The sequence below is a fragment of the Malus domestica genome, chromosome 17 (assembly GCF_042453785.1).
Source record: "Malus domestica chromosome 17, GDT2T_hap1".
Classification (NCBI taxonomy): domain Eukaryota; kingdom Viridiplantae; phylum Streptophyta; class Magnoliopsida; order Rosales; family Rosaceae; genus Malus; species Malus domestica.
Window position 1 is genome coordinate 1,805,945 of NC_091677.1, and position 15,705 is coordinate 1,821,649.

General features: G+C 39.1%; 2 long non-coding RNA genes across 2 annotated transcripts; one reads left to right on the forward strand and one right to left on the reverse strand.

The window, feature by feature from the left end:
• The first annotated feature begins 10,993 nt into the window (after positions 1–10,993).
• LOC139193787 (uncharacterized) lies at positions 10,994–11,317 on the forward strand. Its single transcript, XR_011578268.1, has 2 exons — positions 10,994–11,069; positions 11,184–11,317. It is a non-coding gene; the product is annotated as an uncharacterized lncRNA (long non-coding RNA).
• Positions 11,318–14,436: 3,119 nt separating this feature from the next.
• Positions 14,437–15,044, reverse strand: LOC114823332 (uncharacterized). The gene is made up of 2 exons (XR_003771438.2): positions 14,924–15,044; positions 14,437–14,735 (listed from the first exon to the last, which is right to left on the reverse strand). It is a non-coding gene; the product is annotated as an uncharacterized lncRNA (long non-coding RNA).
• Positions 15,045–15,705: the final 661 nt, after the last annotated feature.

The following is a 15,705-nucleotide window of genomic DNA, read 5'->3' on the forward strand; positions in this document are numbered from 1 at the left end:
CAATACCAATTTAGAGCTCCGCCAGAGAGGGTGGAGGGGAAGAGAAGACATCGCTCTTCGTCGGTGTGCATCCGGTATGCCATGGTGGACTCAAAGAGGTTAAGGTGCTCAATCGGGTCCTCTTTTCCAGTATAAAGTTGCAAGCCAAGCTTCTGCTTTGTCTTTGCTTGAAGGGGGGTGTTGAGGATCCTCCTTGTAAGAGGGCCAGGCCTGGGTTGGTTCCAGTTAGGTATTTCAGCCTGACGTTCAACCTTCAACTTGTTTACTTCCTCAAGAAGTTGTAGGACAAGGGGGTCCTGAGCGGAGTTATGTGCCACTGGAGCTTTCTTTCGTAAATCTCCATCTCCTCTTGGAATTAGGAAGGTTTGATCAAGGGCATGTGATTTTTCCCTGGACTCGCTGTACTGGCTTCCAGGGTATGTCTGTCGGAACACCTCTGAGTCCCCTGTACCCTCATGTCTCTCTAGGACTTGTTGCCCCTTCCCCAAATTGGTGGCCGGCTTGGGCCGTGGCAGGGGACCGAGTCTCTCAGAAATCCTTGGGTCATTAATCTTTGAGCTTATATGGATGGAATTCTCTCGACGTTGCTTCAGGAAATCCCGACAATCGTGAAAGACGGCTTTCGATCCTTCTGCCCCTTCAGCAAAGAGGTGTCTCCCTCCACTTCTCATGGTTCGGGTCGAAGCAACTGGGTTAAGAAAAGCCTCATGTTGATTATCAAGTCGAGGGGTAATCTGTTCCCTATCAGGGATATCTATGTCGAATGCATGTGACCCTCCATGTTGGAGGGCACCCAGTTGATGGTTGACTTCCACGGGGGCAACAAGCTCGCGTGTCTGAGCTTGCCTAGCTTCGTGGAGTGTCTCGAAGAGCTTCTCATATTGCTCCTGGAGGACCTCATTCCTCATTGCTATCTTGTTGTTCTGAGCTTCCAACTCATCGACTTTAGCTTGAAGAAGAACTCGTTTTCCTTCCTTCTTTCGTTGTTTCGCACTATGTGCAAGGGGGGTGTCATTCTGTGTGCTGTGGCTTCCTTCGCTTCCCATGTTGGAGAGGGATGCCTGAGCAAAAGAAAGTGTACGAATGATAGAAACCAGCTTGACACAGCTGAAGAGAGTAGGAATAAGTGTCGCTTCCCACAGACGGCGCCAAATGTTGATGCATAAAATCAGCGAAGACTTTGGTACAACAGAAAGTGTCAGGTTTTGTGACCTTCGCTTGGTTGCTTCGGTCACTAGTGAGGATAAGTACGTAAATGAATAGAGACAGAGAAGCACACACATGATGTACGTGGTTCACCCAGATTGGCTACGTCCACGGAGTAGAGGAGTTCTTATTAGTAGTGAAGGGCTTACACAAGTACAAAGGATCAAGCTCTCAATTTAGTGAGTTCTTGTGAATGATTTAACACAAATGGCATTAGGCAATATTGTGGGGGAATGACCCCTATTTATAGAAAAACTTGTAGCTTTGTCACATTGACATGTGTCATGTTGTGATTGGTTCTTGATGTCGACACGTGCTGCGCTCTGATTGGCTTCTAATCTTGACACGTGTCGAGTAGTGATTGGCCTCCTGGGTCCTTGACAGTATAGCGTTGGCCGGTGCTCGGTAGTTTCGGGATTGGTCAAGTATGGTACAAACATACCTCATCTTACGAATTTCTTACAATTTCATACCTTCCGTCAGTTTGTCTGTCAATTCTTTTGTTACATAGTAACATGGCTTAAAAAATGAATAAAGTATTAAAAACTAAAAAAATAAAATCATTTAATATATATTTTTTTACATGGGGACCCACCCCTTATCCCCCTCATCCTTTATTCCCCCTCCCGTCTTCCCCAAACCCAAAACTAGATCCACCCATTTCTCCATCATCATCATCATCGCCGTCACTTAAACCACCACGAATTGCCGCCGCGCCGTCATCAAGTCATCCGCAAGCTCCGAAATCGACATGGTGCAAAACAAGCAAGACATATACATGTTGAACCAGAAGAATGTCGTCATCTTGTGGGACCTGGACAATAAACCCCATCGCAGGCCACCGTACCAAGCAGCGATGGCGCAAAAACAGCTAGCCCAGCGTGTTCGTGGCTAGAATTTCCGCTAGGGATGTTCCCTAACCGACGAGCACATAGCTCCCCGAGAGGTTGGCGTCGGTTGATGCTTTTTGTCGGGCTTCTGCTTTACTGGCGGGCTTATCGGGCAAGGCTGAAAGAGAATGACAGAGTTAACTTTGAGAGGTGCCTTTGTGGGGCCTTAGGTGTAGGCCTTGAGGCTCACAATCAAGATTAACTTTTAAGTGTTCAGGCGTGTCACTGCCATCTTCAGCATGGCAGATGTAAAACGAATGTTGAGTTTCATTTGTATATATGCCCGAGAGACCGTGTTAATTATGACAGGTGCCTTTGTGGGGTCTTAGGTGTAGGCCTTGAGGCTTCCAGTCAATAACTAATCCAGTACTCGAACATATATTGTTTCTTCCATTGTTGCACACAGTATTATGACTGTTATACTTCTGATCATCGTGCCCGAAGAGCAGAAATAACCCAAATAGGTGCCTTTGTGGGGCCTTAGATGTAGGCCTTGAGGCTTCCTATCATAATTAATTCTGTACTCAAACGTTCTAGCCCGAAGAGCAGAATGAATCCAAATAGGTGCCTTTGTGGGGCCTTAGATGTAGGCCTTGATGCTTCATATTAGAATTCATTTTATACTCAAACGTTCTATGATAATCATAATATAATAGAGACAAAACTAAGGAATAAGTCGATTACTTGCACCCCAAGTAACTTCGGACTTCTTGTTTATCAAAGACTGTCGTGGATGGGTTAAGTCTACATAAGGTTCTTTTTTATGCCTTGAGGCCAATGACTTTCAAATGATCAAAACTCACATGCCCGAAAGCTTAGAACTTATATCTGGTTTGAACTGTGAAAACATATTCAAATCGGATTCAAGAACTGAAAGTATCTTTTAATCGTCATCTTACTAGAAATAACTTGAATACAACTGGAAGTATACAACATACTGCTAGTTTAATGAATGAAAAGACAGAAACAAAGAGGGTTGGGCAAGGTTTAACCTTGTCAGACAAAGCTGATCGTCTTGCAGGTTCCTATCTTTGTGGTTTATCAAGGGATCTGAAAGCTTAGAAATAGGGGTAAGGAGATGAGTTTACAGAGAGAAATCGATACTACAACAAGTTTTTTAGACGAGGTAGCAGAGCTATTACAAAAGGTTTAGGTGAAAGTTGATCCCGAGAGGGATGAAGGCTTGGGCTGACTACAGCTTCGTTTGAAAGCAAATCTGGCTTTGAGCAGAGTTTGTGCTTGTATTTGTTTGTTTGATTGAGTGTCTTTATCTCTTATTTCTCTTTCTTCTTTTATAGACAATTTGGCTTGGCCTCTTGTAGCAGTAATCCTGCCCGAATGCATCTTGAAGGGTAGTGACTCATCAGCTATTTACTTGTACTGCCACTGTAAAGTGCTTTTGGGCTGATGAGTTGGCTGGTCTATACCACTTGGTTTCAAAGTAGGTGAGCAAGTGGTTCACATGGCCTGCACCAAGTCGGAAATGGCCTTTTTCTGCTTTCTAGGCTTCGGCCGGGCTTTGGCCATCTATCCTTCGAGGCCTCTCTTTGGGCCAGCTCCTTCTTTGAGCCCAAAGTTCAAGTTTTAATCCAAACACAGCGCTTCAGCGAGGTTTTGAGTTTTGGGTTTGGGGAAGACGGGAGGGGAAAGAACGGGTGAGGGTGGATCTGGTTTTGGGGTACAACGTCGGTTTTGAGCAAAAAGGTAAATCAATGGCGGCGGAAGCAGAAGACAAAGAAGGCTGAGAAAGAGGGTTTCGTGGCGGAGAAGAGGAGGGAGACCCAGTCCGAAATAGGAAAGTACATATTAGGGAGAAGATCGTGCAATACGAATCCCGATTCGGGTCAGATGTCATTGGACGAGCCTCAAGCTTCTTGGGACAAGTATTTGGGTCTGAGAGCCCCCCACCTAAGGCTGACCCCGATGGTTTCGGTTGTGGAAGAGAGCTGGGATAGGAGTTCAGGCAGCTCAGCTCAGACAAAAAACAATTACAATTCGCAGCGGTGGCGAAGCTTCAAACGGCTGAGTTTCGATCAATCTGCAACGGCGGAAGTTGATGCTGAAGTTGGGATCAAATACGAGAGTCTCCTTTGCCACTTCAGAGTTGTTCTATAGGGCCAAGCTGCTGATTACAGAGAAAGAATTGATGAGTTTGATGGGTTCGAATTCGAAGTTGAAGTCTGTTGAAGATGATGAGCGTGCGGATGAGGGCGATGGCGTTGGGATTGGCTCTGAACCTGTTTACAAAAATGCAGCTTTGGAATCAACCAATGAGGTTGATGTTGATCATCAAAAGTCGAATATGAGGCACAAGAAGTTGAGCTTTTGGGGTTTGATGCAGGGGTGGATCTGGTTTTGGGTTTAAGGAAGACGGGAGGGGGAAGAAAGAGTGAGAAGGATAGGGGGTGGGTCCTCATGCAAAAAAAAAAGATTTTATTTTTTTAGTTTTTAATAATTAATTCATTTTTTAATATTTTATTAATTTTTTAAGCTACGTCATTATTTAACGGAAGAATTGACATACAAACTGATGGAAGGTATGAAATTGTAACAAATAAGTAAGATGAGATATGACATTGATATTTTTTAAAGATGAGGTATGAAACTGTGACTGACCCAATATTTAAGGTAGTTTTATGTAATTTACCCTGTATAAAGTTATAAACGTTAGGAAGTCAAACCCTTAAATTCAATACTAATCAATAATGTTATAAAATGATTAACAGATGCAATGTGTGACACACCCCGACCCGAAATGTCCACTATGACTCCGAATGGAGTTGTGCTAGCCGACACCTGGAAGGTGACGAAGCCATAAAGTATAGTGATGTGGAAAATATGAATAAATTTAAACCTAATAATGTCTAAAGACAAGAGTGCGCTGTGAGCGGGAATGAACTCATTTCACACGCAACGTCAGAGCATAAGTAAAGTACAGTAGTGTGGGTAAAAATCATACCCTCAGAGGTAGCCACCTATACTGAGATTCGCCAAAAATCCTCGTCGATACGAACTTTCAGCAGCTAAAACCTGGAAGGGCGAAAAACAAGAGTGAGTGGGCAAAAACAAGACGTTTGAAAACAAACTTATCTTTTCTGAACATAATAACCACTCACTGTAAAACTCGTCTGATTTCCTAGAAAATAACAATACATACGTATATAGAAATCAGGCTTGAGAGCAATGAAAACCAAAGTATGTGCCATGTCAAGTATCTCATTAATAAATATGTAAGTCAGGTGTTGTGAATCAATATAAAATGATATGTCAGTCAAAGTCACCTAACATGACCTGTACGGCGGAATCTATAGCTCATAAACCAATTCCTGCACATGAGTAGGAACCACCTATTGTGGTCTGTACGACAAGCTAGGTGTAAATAAGTACGCTCAAGTGCTACGATCACGTGAAGGCTGCGCGATGAATTGCTGGTCACCTACGAGTCGGAACTACCTAATGTGGTATGTACGACAGGTTGACACCAAACTTGGATCCAAGGTGAATGTGTGGTGCGGGAGGTGAACGATCACGTGAAGGCTGTGCGTTCGCCTCGGGCGAGAGCACTAACACCGCGGTGCAGGATAATAAGCTCTAAATGCATCTACGTATAACCATAAACAATGCAACCACTATCATCCTACAGTACTCACTTGAAGCTTACTTGGCCTCTGCAGCGTCATACAATATTATGCATACACACACTAATGCATATACAAAAATGAAATGCAAGTATGACATGGCACTTAAAAACATAATTCCATTTAGATCAGTTTCTGGGCAAATGTAAAACATATATACGTATATATAGAAAACCAAAAGCCCACTCACCTGGAGTCTGCCCTACAACTCCCTAGCACGAATATCGAGGCTTCACGAACGATCGACGTCTAAAATAATTATCAAATCACATCTCAGAATTCTTATCGATAAAACATTTAACTTACGTAAAACACATCCCTAAGGGCGTTCTAGAATGATTTGAGACCCATTGACCAAAAGTCAACTGTCAATCAAAGATTGACGGTAGGTTCCACAACCCTACGTAACTCGATCAGGAAGATCCACATCTTAGATTTCCGATCCGTAATTTCAAAGATACACATTATACTTCTAGAATAACATACTAAAATTTCATTACGATCCAACGGTTGGATCTCCGCCAATTGCAAATTCAAGTGACGGTCAACATTTTATTTTATGAACTTACAATTCCAATTCGGGAAGATCCGATCTGTAAGTTTCTATGATCCTCAAATATTACGTACAATAACGTATTGAATTTTGGTGACAATCCAACGATCGTCGATTCATATAATTATCAAGTAATACACCGTAATCAAAGTAGATTCACAATAATCAAATCACATCATATGGATATCAAATATGAAATCAATATATCAATTTAGTGTAAAATACCATTGGCAGCCTATTGGCCACGAGCTGCAGCCGGTGGCGAGCGATATATGCACAAATCGGTCGATAATATCAAAATTCGACGAATTTGCCCAGGTGGTACAACCAACTGCATTTTTTCGTTATAACTCGGAAAAAAAGGTGCATGATTCCTCAAAATTGTGCTCAATTTCATAACAAAGGCTTCCTTATCTAGAATTTTGTCGATAGTTTTTACTCTATTAAAAAAATTTTAACCAACATGTTAACTAATCGATTACAATAAATTGGATCGGATTTTGCAGTTATTTTATTAATCTAAAATAAAAAATTCATTTTATCGATTAAAAAATTATTTGTTGAGAAGGAAATAAAGATATAAAATGTCACAGCCCGTCCCGGAGGTACTGTTGACGGGAATGTGAAATGACGGAAATGCCCTTGACGTTACTAAGGTGCGTGGGTGATATATTTTAGATATTCATATTTTCCTAACCTATTGGAAATGTTATTTAAGTAGGATAAAATATTGAAAGGTTGATTTTGTTGTTTTGACTAAGGATTGAAAAATGGATGGTGTGGATCAATTGGGACCACACAGGACCCTCCTTCCCTCTCCTTCCCCCGTGCCTTCCCTGTCTCTCTCTCCCTCACGATCTCACACCCACACACACACCCAAAATCCTTCAAAACTCGACGGATCGAGGCAAATAAGGTATGCATCTTCATCCTTTCATCATTCTGAGTTCATTGGTACTAGTTTTAGGAAGTGAAACCTTCGAAATCACGTGAAACCCGAACCTCCATTTTTGAGGTACTGTTCATGCACTTGTAAAATGTCGTGTTTCAGGGAATTCTAAGCTTATAGTGAGCTTAGTGAGGTCCCAAGGAAGCTCGGAGTGCTTCGTTGGAAGGAATTGGACGTCGGGATCACGTGGTTCTATTTTGGCCGAATTTCTTGGGAAATTCCAGGTGAGATTTAGTTGTTTTTAGACCCTAAAACTAGTCCAACGTGATTCTACATGTTTGGGGCTTCAATTTGATATAAAATACGAAGAAAATGGGTGAAAAATGAAGGAGAACAAGAGGTTTTAAAATTGGCCGGAATCCGGCCGCCGGAAAAACCAGTCCGGCGAGCCGAGGTAGGAGATGATGCGCGTAGGGGCGCGTAGACCCTTGCCACGCGCGGTGCGTGGGGGCGCGTAGACCCGTGCCACGCGCGGTGCGTGGGGGCGCGTGGGGTCTCCAAAAATTTTTCTAAAAATTTTCCGACGCTCGTGATGTCGAGTAGGTCGATGTGGTATATTCATATACCCAAATTGAGCATCGTATGAGAAGTTATTTCGAATTGTTGGTGATATGTTTAAAATTAACGTTTTTATAGTTGTTTCGCATATAGGTGACACCTATCCCGAGGACGAGCGCATCCAGGGACGTCTTGGGGGTTACGACCCATCGACATATCAGTGAGTGGGCAGTTTTGATTTCGTATTTACCTATATACATTTATTTTCCCAGAAAATACGCGTTTTATGAAAATTATGAATTTAATTGCCATGCATGAAATTGTTGAAATATTTAATTTGATATTTGATGCGTATATATGTGATTTGACGCGGTGGACGCACAGGTGAGTTTATTATTATTCAGCTGAGTTATTTATATTGAAATTTCGTTGAAAGCTCATAACCTGCCCCTAGGTGTTAGTGCTTATATTAGTATTCACCACACCACACGCTCGCCTTGGATCCAAGTAGGTGGATGTCGTACAGACCATGTGAGGGTTCCGACATGCCAGTCGTACAGACCATTAGAGGGGTTCCGACTGGTGGGTGACTTTAGATATGTGCACAGTTGATTGATGTGAGAAGCACTAGAGCGTAATTATACACCTGTCATCGTACAGACTACCTTATATAGTTCCGAGTGACGTGCAGGGTTAGCCGTACAGGTCACAGTTGGTGGCTCCGGCAGGGCCGCACAGGTCACAGTTGGTGACTCCGGCTGGATGAGATATTGAGCTTTAGAATCAACCGTACAGGACCATTTTAGGGTCTCCGGTTGACTTACTATGCATTCATATTATTTTTGGGCATGGCATATCATATTTGAGATATTATGTTGTTCGATGATGAGTTGAGTTTTGACGATATAGATATGTATATATGTTTATATACTATTTTCTGGGAAAGTATACAGGTTTTACGGTGAGGGGTTAGAAATGATTTTAATGAAATGTTTTGGAAAAATCCTTGTTTTACTGACCCACTCATTTTGTTTTGCGCCCCTCCAGGTTCTAGTTAACGGTTTGGTGGCTCTCGAGGTCTTTTCCGGCATTCTGACAAACTCCTGACATGTAGGACTCACCCGAGGGTGATGTATTTCGCTTTAGTCCTACTTGACTGCAACTAAACCTATGCTCTGAACTCTTGTGATTTCTTTATAACTCGTCTGGTTATGTTATTAGGTTGTTATGTCTGAATTGGTTTGAATTCCTTCGTATGAATGTTATTGTTTTGATTCCGTTTCGCACTTATGGCTACGTCACGCTCACGTGACGGCCAGCACGCCCGGGTCCTCTGGATCGGGGTGTGTCATAAAATTCCTACAAATAAATAAATAAAATAAATAAGTAAAAAAAAAAAGAATAACTCGCCAAAAAATTCAACTATTTCTAAAAATTCTCAAACTTCACAGAAATGAAGATCTCAGTGAGTGGAGCAACTTTCATACCTATGACTAAGGCCAATTTGGCGGAGAAAAGCCCCAATTTCACGAAAATCCGCCGAAACCCTTAGATTTGGGTGTGTTTGATTCGACCTCCAAACTCACTCCAATGCCTTAAAAATTGCTTGGGCTTTGTTCATGGGGTTGAGGGGAGTCTATTTGTGGTGGTAATTTGCTGAGTTAACTTCACAATTTGCGGATCGCTGCCATTCACTCACACGGACCACCGTCCATTTTCCCCCAAAATACCACCAATTTCTTCCTAATTGTGGGTGGAAATGGAAGGGAAAGTAGCGGGATGATGATTGGGCTTGATAAATCGGTCCAATTTGCCGGAAATCAGATGGAAAACCACAAGAAAATATGAAGAAAACGGGTTGGATGGCGTAGGTCAAGGGGAACCCAATTTCCCCTTCATTCCCACCTTCCCTCATTTTCCTCCCTTCTTCCGTTTTTGATTGGTCACTTCCTTTCTTCTCTCTCCCTTATTGGCCGACTTCCCTCCCATATCTCTCCTTTATCTTCCATCTCCACTGCCCATCTTTCTTTCCTTTAATTTGGGCCACACACGTGGCTCAATCAGATTTTGCTTCAAAATATGGAGCCTTCTAGAAATAATTAATTGACCATTTAGTCCCTAACTTCGTTCGTTAATAACTTTTTCGTTATAACTCCAAACTATATTCCTTTTGTGCCCACACGTCCGTAGCGATGAATACTACAAGAATACGCCAAGAAAACGAATCTTACGTGACACGACACGGCAGTCAACAAAAGTCAACATTTTGCCTCAAAGGGCATTTTTTGTAACTTCACTTATTAAAAGTATATAAACTGTAAAATTGGGAACAAGTCGTTACAATGTGAGTGTTGGAATGAAATGGTCCTATAGGAATTAAAGACCTTGAAATACCTTGAATTTGATAATAGAGTCATTATAAAGGGAGTTTTCACGAAACATTCCTAGTACTGTTCACTACACCTTTATTTGTCATTTTTCATTAAAACTAAAGTTTTTTTTAACTTTTCGTTAGTTTTTCTCATTATTAAATACCATTTGGAATAGCAGTTGAGAAGAGGAAAATATCTATATCATTAGTACAGTTCACGATTTGCACAAATTTACTTTACTAATGTTTAAACTTTTTGTACAAAGATATTCTACACATTGTGATGAGCATATTGGAATTAGGCAACGAATGGGCCCAACATAATATTATAGCATTGAACTAATCATCTAAATTGAACTTAATATCTCTCGCTTACGAGTGAAAACGAAGTACTATTATATCAAAATACTATAGCTATATACGATACTAACTTATTCCCAAATCAAATTCGAACATGATTTTTCAAATCGAAGGCAAAAATTATCTTCGAACAATTATCTTTATGTTGGTCACTGACATTTCTTCCATCGCTTGGTTATATATCTTGATCAATGGCAAGTGCAATATGAATGGGCATCTTCTTAATCAACACCAGTTGGCTCAGGTCATTGTTTATTTTTGTTGGAAAGACAATTAAAAATGAAAGTATCATAACATATCAAGTCGTTGCTAATATGAACGGGCATATTCTCAGTCAAGATAAAATAACTCAAGTCATTGTTTACTCTTGTTGGAAAGACAATTAAAACAAAATGAAAATATTATAATATGAACGGGCATATCTGCTGATTTGTTAACACGTCTATCCATAAAATAAAGGGCAAACTTCGTATATAAAAAGGAGACCAAATTATCTGTTTCTTGTTGACTGTATAGTATATATTAGATACAGGTTTAGCAGCAGCAATGCTATAGATCACCAATTCAAGCTGAAGCATTTTCTGAAGGCTTCCCCATTTCAATTGTAAGTAGAGTTAATTCCTTATACTTGGTTCACTATTTCTTTCTTTGTTTTCACACGTACATACACGTATCATGTGAACTAAACTAACAAAATATGGTTTGGAAAAATTGACAGATTGAGAAGCATGGCAGCTACGTCTAGTACTGCAATTGTTCCTCAAATCCTCGACGGAAAACACGATTATAAGGATTGGAGTGTCCGCGTCAAAACCTATCTGCTCTCTAAAGATCTTTGGGACGTTGTTGAAACAGCCAGTGAACCCCTTGAACAGGAAGGTGTTTGGGAATTTAAGTTTAAGGCTTGGAGGAAGAATAATGCCGAAGCTTTGCATGCAATCCAACTTTCTTGCGGGCCGCGTACTTTTCCTTTGATCCGTGACAAAACCACCGCCAAAGCTGCTTGGGATACTTTGGAAGCACAGTTCAACCGAGAAGAAAGCTCAGGTATATATACATAACATCGTATTTTCCTATATATATTTCATTTGTAACTTAACATGGTTTCATCTCTTTTCAATACTTAATACGTCAATAGTAGTAATAAACCGAAGAACTTGCCACGCCCATATATATATATAGATATATATATATATATATATATATAGAGAGAGAGAGAGAGAGAGCGCATCCGTGGCACTAAAAAAAAAACACAAGGTTTGACATAAATTTTAAACCATTAGATTAGTCCACTTTTAACGATTGAGATGCAATCTATTTAGTCCAATTAATTTTCTTTATTCACGTAATTTTGTATTGGAAATAAAATTTTAAAAACCTTTCAAGTAAGATTTTGTATTCTCTCTCCTATCTCATTAATTGTTTTTCACTAACGATCCCTTTCCCTTACTCTTTCTTCTTCATTCATTCCCTTGCTATCTTTTATACCAAATTTTTCGTTTTTTTATCAAATTTCTTCCCCATCTTGATCATGATGGTAATATCTTGCTGCACCCGCAGTTCTTAAAATCTCCGCTTAGCGCCGCGTAGACTCTAGGTAGTTGACCACCATCCCGATTAATCCTTAGGCGTTTGAAAATAAAGAAACAGCGCCTAGATGCCCGCCTAGCCCGCCTAGGCACTCCGTCTTGGTCGTAACTCTCACTTAGATAGAAAATAGATAACTTTCCGTTTTGCATTTTGTTTTTTTAATAAATTGTAAGAGACTTGTTGAATACTTAGATTAACAAACATTATATGATTGTTCCTCATGTTTTCATTATGTTCTAATATTTTATAGGCTTTTTTTATTAGCATCTCACATAATGTTGAATACATCCCATATTAAAATTTAATATTAAATGACTTACATGCCCTAATATGGAATGACTATTTCGACTTCATAAGGTTATGAAAAAAAAAAATTCTAAATACACCCCAAAATTACACATTTCAAGATTATTTATCTTTTTCAACTCTCAAAACTATTTTCACTCTCAGTTGGAAAACAAAACCATAATCAATGAAACTACAAACATGTTGATTGAAAAAATTATTCATAGGAGAATCTTAATCCAAAATCAAATACACTTCACATTGATAATTGATATTCAGTCAATTAACCCAACTTTTGTCCCCATTTTCATATTCCTCCACTGGCAATTTCCGTCTTTCTGAATCTGATTCCTTCAATCAAATCAATTTTCCATACCAAATCAATTAACCCCTTAGTCTTATTAGTCGGTTGTTTGGCTCAAAGAAGCAAGACAAAGGCCTCAAAACCAAAGCGTGTGGCTGGTTCTTGCTGGAGGATGGGGTGGGCTAAAAAAAATATTTCCATGATATGTAGAGTAGAGTGTGGGGTATGTAGAAATGTGGGAAATGCACCAAAACCAAAGCAAGCCATCCTGATAGAAATAAATGAATTCCAGAGAGTGTATGTTAAGGTGTGGGTGTGAGGGTAGTATGAAATAGTACGTGTGCGGGGGTGTATTAAGATAAAATTTAATTGCAAAAAAAAAAATGTGAGATGTATTAAGTATGTGGAGTGTATTCAATAATATGTGGGGTGTTAATAAAACAAGCCTACTTTATGATATATATGTCATTATATTTTGCAATTTATGTATCCAAATGCAAATATGTATTTTTTAAGTATAAGAAGACACTTATTTATATGATATATAATAGATTTTACTTAAATTCGCCTAGTTCACCTAGGCCATCGCCTAGACCCGCTTAGCCGCCTAGATGCTAAGCCCCAACCTGCCGTCCGACTAGCGTTTTTAAAAACCTTGGCTGCACCAATAAAATAGATACCACTTATTGTTTCAATTTTTTAAGGTTTAGATTCACAATTTTTTTTTGAACAAACGATATTATCTACAACTAAAGGGGAGGGGGGGGGGTAAGATAAGCCTCACAATGGGCTAGCAATAATGTGGTTCAAATTCGCCTTTAACGAGAATTGAACATAAGACCTATTTCTTACAAGTGAAAAGAAATAGTACTAGACCGTAGTACTAAATGATTAGATTCACACTTAATTTGATGGTTTTAGAGTAATATAGTCCTCAACACCTTTGATCTCTAGAAACAAACCCAAAACCACTTGATGGTGGTCGTGGTGGTGATAAAGTATCCTTAGAGGAAACTGGAATTTTTTTTCATAGTGTTATTAAAAAATACATTATTCTAAGGCCACAAAGAATCCTGTAAGGGTGTGAATAAAAATGAAGTAGTTACAAGAGTCAAGAGCGCCATAGTAGTAATGTGTTCCATGGGTACGAAGCTTTTGTGTGGAAGAAAGACTTATGCTGAAATTGACTGGATGATGTGAACATGAAGTTGGAGAAAATTTTCAGAATAGAGGAGGGGATAAGAGAAAAGGGGAAGCAAGGGGAATACAAGATAGAATGAAAGAACAATTGGGCGGGGTTGGGGGGGGGGGGGGGGCGAATCAAAGTTATAATTAAGAAAATTTGGATTTTTACTTTTACTTCTAAGGTATATATTTATTAGAAAAATTAAGTCAAATTAAATATCATTTGAGATTGCATATCAACCATTAAAAGTGGACAAATTTGATGGTTTGAAACTTGTGTCAAAATTTGTGTAAAAAATATGGTGCTACGAAATTTGTGTAAAAAACATGGCACCACTTTTTTACACAAGTTTTTGTGGGGTCTCTCTATAATGTATTTTAACGATTCGAATTATCTATCTTTTAAACATTTCCTCAAAGACATTTCCTCAAAAATCATGTCTACTAAAAATCACCAAAATCTAAAATCACATGACCTTTGGATTAAGGGTTGAGGGTTTCTCTGTGAAAACGTATTCGTCCATTTTCTTTACTACAAATAAATGTCTTATTGATTTTGGAATTCTAATTTTTTGTAAAGACGATCTATGAATGGTGTTCTAAAAGATAGACAGTTCAAATCGTTGATATATACATTACGGAGGGTGCCATACAAAAACTTGTGTCAAAAGCTGTGTAAAATGTCACACCCTAATCCAGAATGTCCACATGAACACCCGAATAGTGATGCGATGGCCATCACCCGAAGGGTGATGAAGCCAAAAAGTAAAAACGAAAAATAAAAACTTCTCTTATACAAGTAATTAATACAAAATCCTTACAGAGGGTACAAAAATAAGGAAAACTCTTAAATCTCGTCTATCTCAATCTCAACTCGTCTGGCACCTATCTTGTCAAATAATTTATCTGTAAAATAAAAGGATGAGGGGTGAGCAATAACCATCATCGCTCAGTGAGTAGAATAACCAGTCAAACGATGTCATTTTAGTCACTATAGAAAATACAATAATAATATCAAAATCATTATGCACGTAGTACCATATCACATTATCTTTTTACGTGTTCATTATATCCTTTTATAAATAGTAACTCACCACGTGATTCCTATTGGCCATTCTGTCATAATGTTCCTGTGTGCAGTTTACATTTATTCATCAGATTAATGCAACACTAAAGTTCTCATGCTCCATGAACAATTCCAAATATCCACATATCACTATATATTAACAATAATGTTATTCTTACCATATTTTTGTACCATAATTGTATACCACCTTAGGTGGCATCTGATGTGGACAGCCACATCAACTAAATTAATTAGCATTTAATTTCAAAATGTTAATCAATAATTAATAAAAAAAATTATTAATTAAATGATGATTGTGGTATACGAAGAGTCTTCTTCTATCACCTAAGATTATTTAAGTGTTTTAATTAATAAAAAGATTGAAATTAAATGATGTAGTTTGTCCAACTCATCTGCCACCTAAGAACCTAAGATAGTAAAGAAATATGATATAAAATTGTAGTAAGAATAACATTACTCCTATATTAATAATTCCAAAAGCATTTCCACAAATTCAACATGCTTAACTTGAAATAGAGATATTTGAAAATAAGTACAATTTGCAACACATTACATAAGCAACTCATCTTGATATTCCGAGTTTTGACAAGATAACACATCTAACAATCTCCACACACCAAACCTCTAATTTTATCGGATGTTCCTGGATGCTTGCTAACCAAATGGAGCTTTTGGAGCTCTCGGAGCTCTCTTTGCGTGCAGAGGAAAGGAGAGAGTTTCGAGGGAAGGAGAGAAGTGAGAGAAATGTAAATAGAAGGAGAGTGATGAGAATGAGCTGAGAGAACGAGA